This window comes from Anas acuta, chromosome 2 (genome assembly GCF_963932015.1).
Source record: "Anas acuta chromosome 2, bAnaAcu1.1, whole genome shotgun sequence".
Lineage (NCBI taxonomy): Eukaryota > Metazoa > Chordata > Aves > Anseriformes > Anatidae > Anas > Anas acuta.
Genome location: NC_088980.1, coordinates 106635178 through 106643117, shown reverse-complemented (window position 1 = coordinate 106643117; position 7940 = coordinate 106635178). Strand labels below are relative to the sequence as shown.

Sequence of the window (7940 nt, the reverse complement as noted above, 5' to 3'; positions counted from 1 at the left end):
GAACTGGGACTTTAACTTCTTTCCAGGGTCTCAGGGGTGTAAGGAAAACAATTTTCTCTACAGAAAATTTTAAAAGGAAGTATGTTTTGAGGTGAAATCTGAAAACAAATTAAACTAGATGCTGTTGTGTTTTTTTTTGTTGTCTTTGTTGTGTTTTGTTTTTTTTTTCCTTAATTGGTAGAATTGTTCAGTGTTAGAAACCATCATTAAGCTTAATAATTCCATTGATTGCCTTGAAATATAAAGCAAGATATATGAATAAGTAGAAATAAATAATCCAAACTTTGTATTATTTTCTATGAGCAGATACAAAAATCCCCAGGAGTGACTGGAAAAGTTGCTATTTGAAGGTTCAGCTTACTCAGTTAATAAGAGTTTCTGGTGATTTGGTGGATATTTGGAAGAAAATAGGTCTGGCATCAAGCCTGAAGGCATTTTTTCTATCTTTGACAGCTAGAAATATGGTACATTTATTTACAAAGGAGGAAGGGAAAGGGAGACTGTTTAAAAAAAAAAAAAAAAAAGAGAGAGAGAGAGAAAGATAAACTAACAATACATTTTCAGTATCTCTCAGCTTGAAATATAGTGAAGAACATAATGTCCCTGTAGCTGTAGCAGGCTTCCTCATAAATACTGGTGACATGCTGAATCCTTTAAGAAAAGGAATGGAAGTCATTAGACTTCTCATTAATGGCATAGCTCTTGGGTAAAAGTCCTAACGACAGCCAAAGCATGAAAAGACACCCTAGCAACTGCTGATCTTCCGAAAGATTTCTTCCTCTCTTGCTATTTCCATTGGATCTTTTCTTTATAAACAGAAAGATACAGGACCTAAGTTCATATTCTAAGCAAAGGTCTCAAGAAGACTGTACCTTCTTTGCTGATACCTGTCAGTTCTCATTCAGTAACATGGTGGTTTTTGTCTTAATTACATTTGCAGACCTACAGAAATTATAAAACATGAAAAACAGAATGCTTTAGATATTGTTTCTATGGTCTTTAAGTCAGTTTTTCTGATGTCTGTGACAGATGGTGAAAACTGAGATAACACCACAACTGTGTGAGGCAGAAGTAAATGTAGATCTAAAATGACTTAAAGTGCTTGCAAAGATTAATTACAGTAGAGGGATATGCATGCCATAGCTGGCACAGTCTCTCTGTATCATACGTAAGTATATTTGATTATATAAGTTCAAAAATAGCTTTTGTGCAGTGACTCAGATGCCTTTTTATTTTTGATATGCATTAACTTTCATAAATTCCTTTGATGTAAACCAAACCACTTTCTCTGCATCATCTGTATGACTTATTTGGATATTTTGTTGTAAAATGTAAGAAAGAGAATATGCTGCTCCAGATGCACTTTGACAAACTGGATCATTCTTTATGTGCTTGCTTACAAACAACATCCATGCCACAGCAGGATGAAAAACTAGTACATTTTAACAAGAAACAACGACACCATTCTCCCACCTTCTGCATCAAAAAAGCAGGTAGGTTGCCTAGGAGAAGACTGCAGGTACAAAATTTTCTATGGTAATGAAGGGTATGAATTTGTAATAAATCAGGTGTTCTAGGATTACTATTTAGTCATGTTCTCCTTCCTAAATGCAATGTAACTTATTCATTAGAAAGGAGGGACTGACAGATAAATTTGCATTTATAATATGTTAACAGCATGGACATTGGAACTAATTTTAGAACAGATCCTGAGAAGGCAAAAGAAATACTATTGTTTACCAATTAATAGCTTCCTATGTGGAAGAAAAACATCTATTTTGAAGATAACAGGTATGGAAACTAATAGCAGTCTGAAGCAGTAGGAGGACATGAAATCTCTGGGACTAGCCAGAATGTTAACTTTGAAAAGCAACTGCCTTACTCTTAGTTTGTGTTTTCTTTTGCCCCTGCATGGTCAGCTTTTTGTTTCTCTCACCTCTGGGAAATGGGCCAAGCAATGGCATTATCTAAATGAAAATGAAAGCACCTTGTGGAGATGAAATGATCCACTGCTGCTCCTTGGCCAAAGCTCCTTTACATTGTTAACAGTGTTTTCCAGTCTTCACTGGAGAATGGGTATCTAACATTTCTGGGTTTGGGGGTGGGGGAAAAGGAGGTTGTTCACCCTATCAGTTGTAGATCTACTGCATGAGACAGGAAGGGGCTAATCACCTGGATCTGGCCTAGTGGTACAAATTTTGAGATATGCAAATAACTGCTGTTGTCCCAGATTCTTCTCAGTTGTACCCATCCTTACGGTCAGGACTTCAAAGAACGTAAGGTTAGTGTCCATACAGAGGGAAAACAGTAGTTGAGTAAACTGCACTACTTTTTTCTCCTTTATTTTTTTTTCCTTTTTTTTTTTTTTTTTCCTGTCATTATAGTTGCTAAAATGTAAGATTTGTGGTCAATTATATTATTGGAGTGGGTTGAGGAAAAAAATAATATTAGGATTACAGAGGTTGTAGCAATACCACTTACCAGTTAGTTTTCAGTGCACACACATTTTCTACTGTTTTCTACTGTCCAATACCTATGACATGTTATTTTACTTCCTAAGAGATAAAGATTTGTTTGTAGGCTGATGTATAAGAAATCAGCATGATCTTTTTTCATCCATTTGTAGGGTTGCTTCCTATTTCTGAAGAGCACATGATTAAAATTGCTAATGAAATTATTGAATTAAACTGATCTACCATTTCTTGCAAAACTTCATATATTTTACTGCTAATACTTTTTATTTACATTTAAGTTTAAGGATGCACACTATCTTGCAGTCATGTGCACTCTTTTTATTTTCACTTCTTTCTTGCTTACTAATCTAGTGCATAAAGAATTAAATGTATCCTCCATCTGCAGGATAAAGATTAAAACCCTTTGTCTGGATATTCAGGCATGCAGTCATTTTAGTATAAAAAGAAGTGCCAAAAAGGATACAGGAAAGAAATTAACTATAATATACTCTATATTGCTACTAAAGCAACTCAAGGAAGAAGGATCTATTTAGTCTTCCTTTAACATGCTGTACAGTGTACATCCTAAGGATGGTTTGCTATAAGGCACAAAAAAGTCAGCTACCAGAAACAAAGAACAATTGATTCTGAAAGACATCTACAGAGATCAACTAGTCCAATACATCTGATCAAATCAGGGTCTGTTCTGGTATTCAACCTCCCTTACACCAAACAGTGAGTATTTCTTATTTTTAAACAGGAATTCCTTGTGCCCATTACCTCATCCTATCAATGGGCACCAACGAGAAGAGTCTGGATCCATCTTCTTTACACCCAACAGGTATTTATGAACTTTGATAGGATTCCCCAAGCCTTCTCTTCTCCAGGCTGAACAGTCCAAGATCTCTCAGTGTTTCCTCATAGAAGAGATGTTCTAGGAACTTCATTGTATTTGAGGTCTGTTGCAGCGCTCACTCCAGTATAGCATCATAGAATCATAGAATGGCTTGAGTTGAAAGATCACCTAGTTCCAACCCCCCTGCCATAGGGAGGGATGCCACCCAGTAGATCAGGTTGCCCAGGGCTCCATCCAACGTGGCCTTGAACACCTCCAGGGATGGGGCATCCACAACTTCTTTGGTCAAATATGGCCATGAGTTCTACTAGGGAACTCAGAACTAAGCCAAAAGTTGACTTGTCATGTGCACCACATAGGTAACTTCCTAGATTTTGTATTCATTTAAATCAACCAGATGAGCTTTCTGTTTGTCCTTGAGGGTATACATTTCTGTGGAGCAAGAGGGATCTTACTGCTGTACTGGACTCTGAATGCAACAAGTATCGAAGAAAAATGGAGGAAAAATTGAAGGAAATGAAGGAAAATGTTGCCTTTACAAAAGCTACAAAAATGACAGCTCTTCTGGTCTGGAAGAAGGCTGGGAGATGTAATAATGAAAGACTGATCTAAAAAATTATGGGTGCAAACATAATTTTGGTCTAAAAAATTATGGGAGCAAACTTGGAACATTGCCCTAAAACATTGTTCATCAGTAGTTAAACTGTAAGGAAAATAATTAGATAGAAAGGGGGGAGGGAGGGACTAGACAGAACAGAATTTTGATATCCCAGAATCACTTTACTGAACAGCAATGATGGAAGTGAGTCATTTGCTCACTATGACTCAAAGACATTTCATATAAAATCAAGGTCTGTAATCTCTCTGCCTAGTGTAAATTATATTTGAATGGCAATAGGAAGACAAATGCTATTTATAAAGATGAGTGAAATCAGTTAGTATTCTGATTGGACAGTAAAAAAAAAAAAAATAAAGTCAAAAATAGAGATTAATCTCTGCAAATTTACACAGCTTAGAAGAAATGCCTTTCAGTTTAATGCCATGGAATACCATGTACCAGTAGTATGAGATATAGAAAACATAGATCTGTTTACCTACTGTTTTGTGCCTGCAGGTGAAATGAACATCAGAAGGATATAGGTGCCAAATGCTATCAAGGTAGAAAAGTAGTTTTTACTCATTTTCAATACCATTTAAGAACTCAGCTAAGTACCTTGCACATGGATAAGCTTATTGATTCACATTGTAGGAATTTTTACACAGACAAAAGATCACATAGTGGAATTGTCTTACTGGGAAAACAGTGAGATGACAAAAAAAAATATTGCATAGATCTAGTTATTTCTTCTTATTGCTGTGCTGGTGCTAATGTACTTTTACTCAGATTATTTATAGGATTACAATTAAATTCTTGCACTTTGATTTTGTTGATCGACCTTTGATATGAGTTTACAGGAATTGTGCTTGGGTGCAATGTCTCATTTACTTATTACTGTCACTGCTATTTTTTTTTTTTTTTTTTGTTATTTTGGTTTTGGTTTGGTTTTTGGTTTTAGTTTGGTTTCCGAAGTTAAAAGGTAGGAGAGACAGACACAGATGTATTTCATAACAAGCTGAGAGAATTTAGTGAGCAGAGAGAGAACTATTGCTCTAAGTCCTTGACTTACACTTTCTACAATACTTTCTTCCTAGATGCTTCAGATTTCCCTGCAAATCCTATTATTTTGATGCCTGAGACCCTGAGACTTTCCATCTCAGCAAACTCTTTAAGAGAAGAAACTTTTCTCCAGTTCCTTGGGTTGTTTTTGTTTGTTTGGTTGTTGTTGTTCATTGTTTTTTTTTTTAATAAGAGAGCAGGAACTCATTGATAGGAGACAAAATCTGGAAAGCTCACCCCAAATTCTGCTTCATTTTTAGAGTGAATGGAAGGAAAACCTCTAGGAAGAATTTTTTTTTTTTTGCTTTTTTTTTTTTTTTTGTCCCACCTTGGAGTGTCAATTAGGAGAGTATGATTTTGTCCAAATCACTTTTTACATATGGGCTAATAAACAGACCTAAACAGACCTATCCAAGTTCATCAGTTTAGGATATGGCCCAGAGCAAGTGAATTGGCATTAATCCTCAAATGAAGTATAATAATTTTGAAATTTTCCAATTTTAAGCTCATTAATCAAATATCAAAATTTATTCTTACATATCTGCACACGATATGTAGATATCCATTATGTGAAATCCAACTTTACTCATCACTTCTTCCTTCTCCCTTTGGCATAAAAGGCCAGATCACACCAAAGGTCTTGTCTCTGGCTATTTATTTCTAAGGATCAGTTTAAAAAAAAAAAAAACAAAAAACAAAAAAAACAACTGTTACTTCCACCAAACACTCCTTGTCTCCTGTGTTATGTCTCAGTAACTTTTTTTGTCCTTCTATGTGACTAATTGTATTTACCTATATAAACGTTGAAGCAATACTTCTGTTCTGCTACATTATGCTAGGGTCAGAACCTTTTCACTGTATAAACAATAGTATTATTGCTTTCAGAAAAAAAAAAAAAAAAAAAAAAAAAAAAGTGATGTAAGAGTAAAGCCTTCAAAATCAACTTTTTTTTTAAAGCAGTTTTATGTTTATTTTTGTGTTTGTTTTTGTTTTTGTTTGTTTGTTTGTTTGTTTCATCCATACGATCTCACACTTTCAAAGATGGTGGGATTTTTCTTTCCTTTTTTTTTAATTTATTTTATTATTTTTTAATTTTGTGCAAAGAGTTGATAGACGTACTGTAAGAATGGTCTTAAAACATTTTGGGTCTTAACGCTTTCTATAAAAAGGTTTCTCTTGTCCCTGTACAGTTGTTCAGAAAATACTGCTTGTGGATTAACTCTATTGCTCTCCAGCTTAAGTGGGACTAACTCTGAAACAGTGTTAAATTTTGCCTGCAAAGATTTATGTAAATGCTATTTAATTTAGAATGATTCAAAATACATGTTTGTGCTCTGACAATAACTATTCCATTGCAATGAAATATTTTAAATAAAGGTCATTAGATGTTACATTTTAAACAGCTCTGAGTTTTTAAGCCATGTATATGCTATATCAAATTTTGATAAAATCCCATGACAGGAATTCTTTATTTTGATGCAGAGAAATATTTAGCGAAACTTGTTCAGTCAAATTAGATTTGGTCATTAAAGTACTTTTGCTTTTATTTAAAAGTCTATACTTTTCTGGATACTGAATATTGTACAGACCACTGATAGGACCCAACGGAACAGCATGAAGCTGTGACAGGGGAGGTTCAGGCTGGGTGGTAGGAGAAGGTTCTTCACCAAGAAGGTGGTTGGGCACTGGGACAGGCTCCCCATGGCAGTAGTCATGGCACCGAGCCTTCTGGAGTTCAATAAGCATTTAGACTATGCTCCATGTGTGTGAACACATGTGTGTGAACACATGGCTTGTTTGATGGTGTTTTTTTGGTGTTCTTGTGCAAAGCTAGGATTCAATAATCCTGTGGATCCTTTCCAACCTCGGATATGCTATGTTTCTGTAATACTGTAAATTCAATAATCTTTGACAAAAGAGAATGTATTTTGCTCCTGTTATGTCCAGAGTTACTTGCTGTGTTATACCAGGTAAACATACTGTTCTAAGTATATCGAATATCTCACCATTACGATCACCATATTCAGTAAAAAGGTCTGCTCTGCCAAGATGGCATCATTAAACTTCTTTTCAAATTCCTGGTAGACCTCACACAAATCTAGGAAGCCTCTAAAAATGCCTAACATATAGTCATAAAATATAACTGCAGTGTAGTGAGAATGAAACATCCTAAAAGCAGGGGTGCCATGTTTTATATTCTGTCCGACCCTGTATCTCTGACTAAACTTTTGCTGTTCCAAGTACTTTGTGTTTATGTGATCAGTTCATTACCCAATTCTGATCTTCAAGGATTAAATTACTGCCATTTGAGTACTTGTTTAGAGACTATGGTGTGAGTTAATAGAAAAGTGAATTAGACTGATGGGCAGGTGCTCCTTATTGAACTGCAACTAATCTGTTGATTCTTCTTAGTGGAGAGAAGTCAGCATGGAAGCCAATCCCATAGTATCAGCATGTTAATGAGTCATGTCTGTGCTAGGGCAAGTCACTGCACCACCCCTTTTACAGTGTCCTGCATTTATATGAAGGACAACACCCTGGTCCCCAGGGCTACAGAAACTGGTCAGACATGGGGTAGCGTCAGAAGAATTGGTTTCCTGCTCTGCACCAGTCTTTGTCAACTGCAAGGCTGCTCAAAGGGACTGGTAACAACTGTGAACAAAGCATGTCTTGATTTGCTTAATATTCTTTTTCCCCTTTATTCCTGCATTGAGCACAAACTCATTTTACTCTTTCACCAATAGCTCTGGATTTGCTGATTTTACACCATCATTTGGTAATTCATCCTTGCTAAGCCCGAAGCCCCTCTTTCAATGTACTTTGATGTTATTCACACAATCAAAATTTCTGATTTTTCTATTTCAATTTGCTAGTTTCTTCTGCTGTCGTTTTATTAGTTTTAGGCAATTTCAGGTTTTGCTAACTGCTTCTTTTCAATTTTGTTCAATGTCCAGCAGTCTGTCACACTTTTTCC

At 35.6% G+C, this 7940-nt stretch overlaps 1 long non-coding RNA gene across 1 annotated transcript; it reads left to right on the top strand.

Annotated features, from left to right (window-relative positions):
* The first annotated feature begins 1268 nt into the window (after positions 1 to 1268).
* Positions 1269 to 5703, top strand: LOC137850959 (uncharacterized). The gene is made up of 3 exons (XR_011092926.1): positions 1269 to 1493; positions 3214 to 3294; positions 4424 to 5703. It is a non-coding gene; the product is annotated as an uncharacterized lncRNA (long non-coding RNA).
* The last annotated feature ends 2237 nt before the right edge of the window (positions 5704 to 7940 follow it).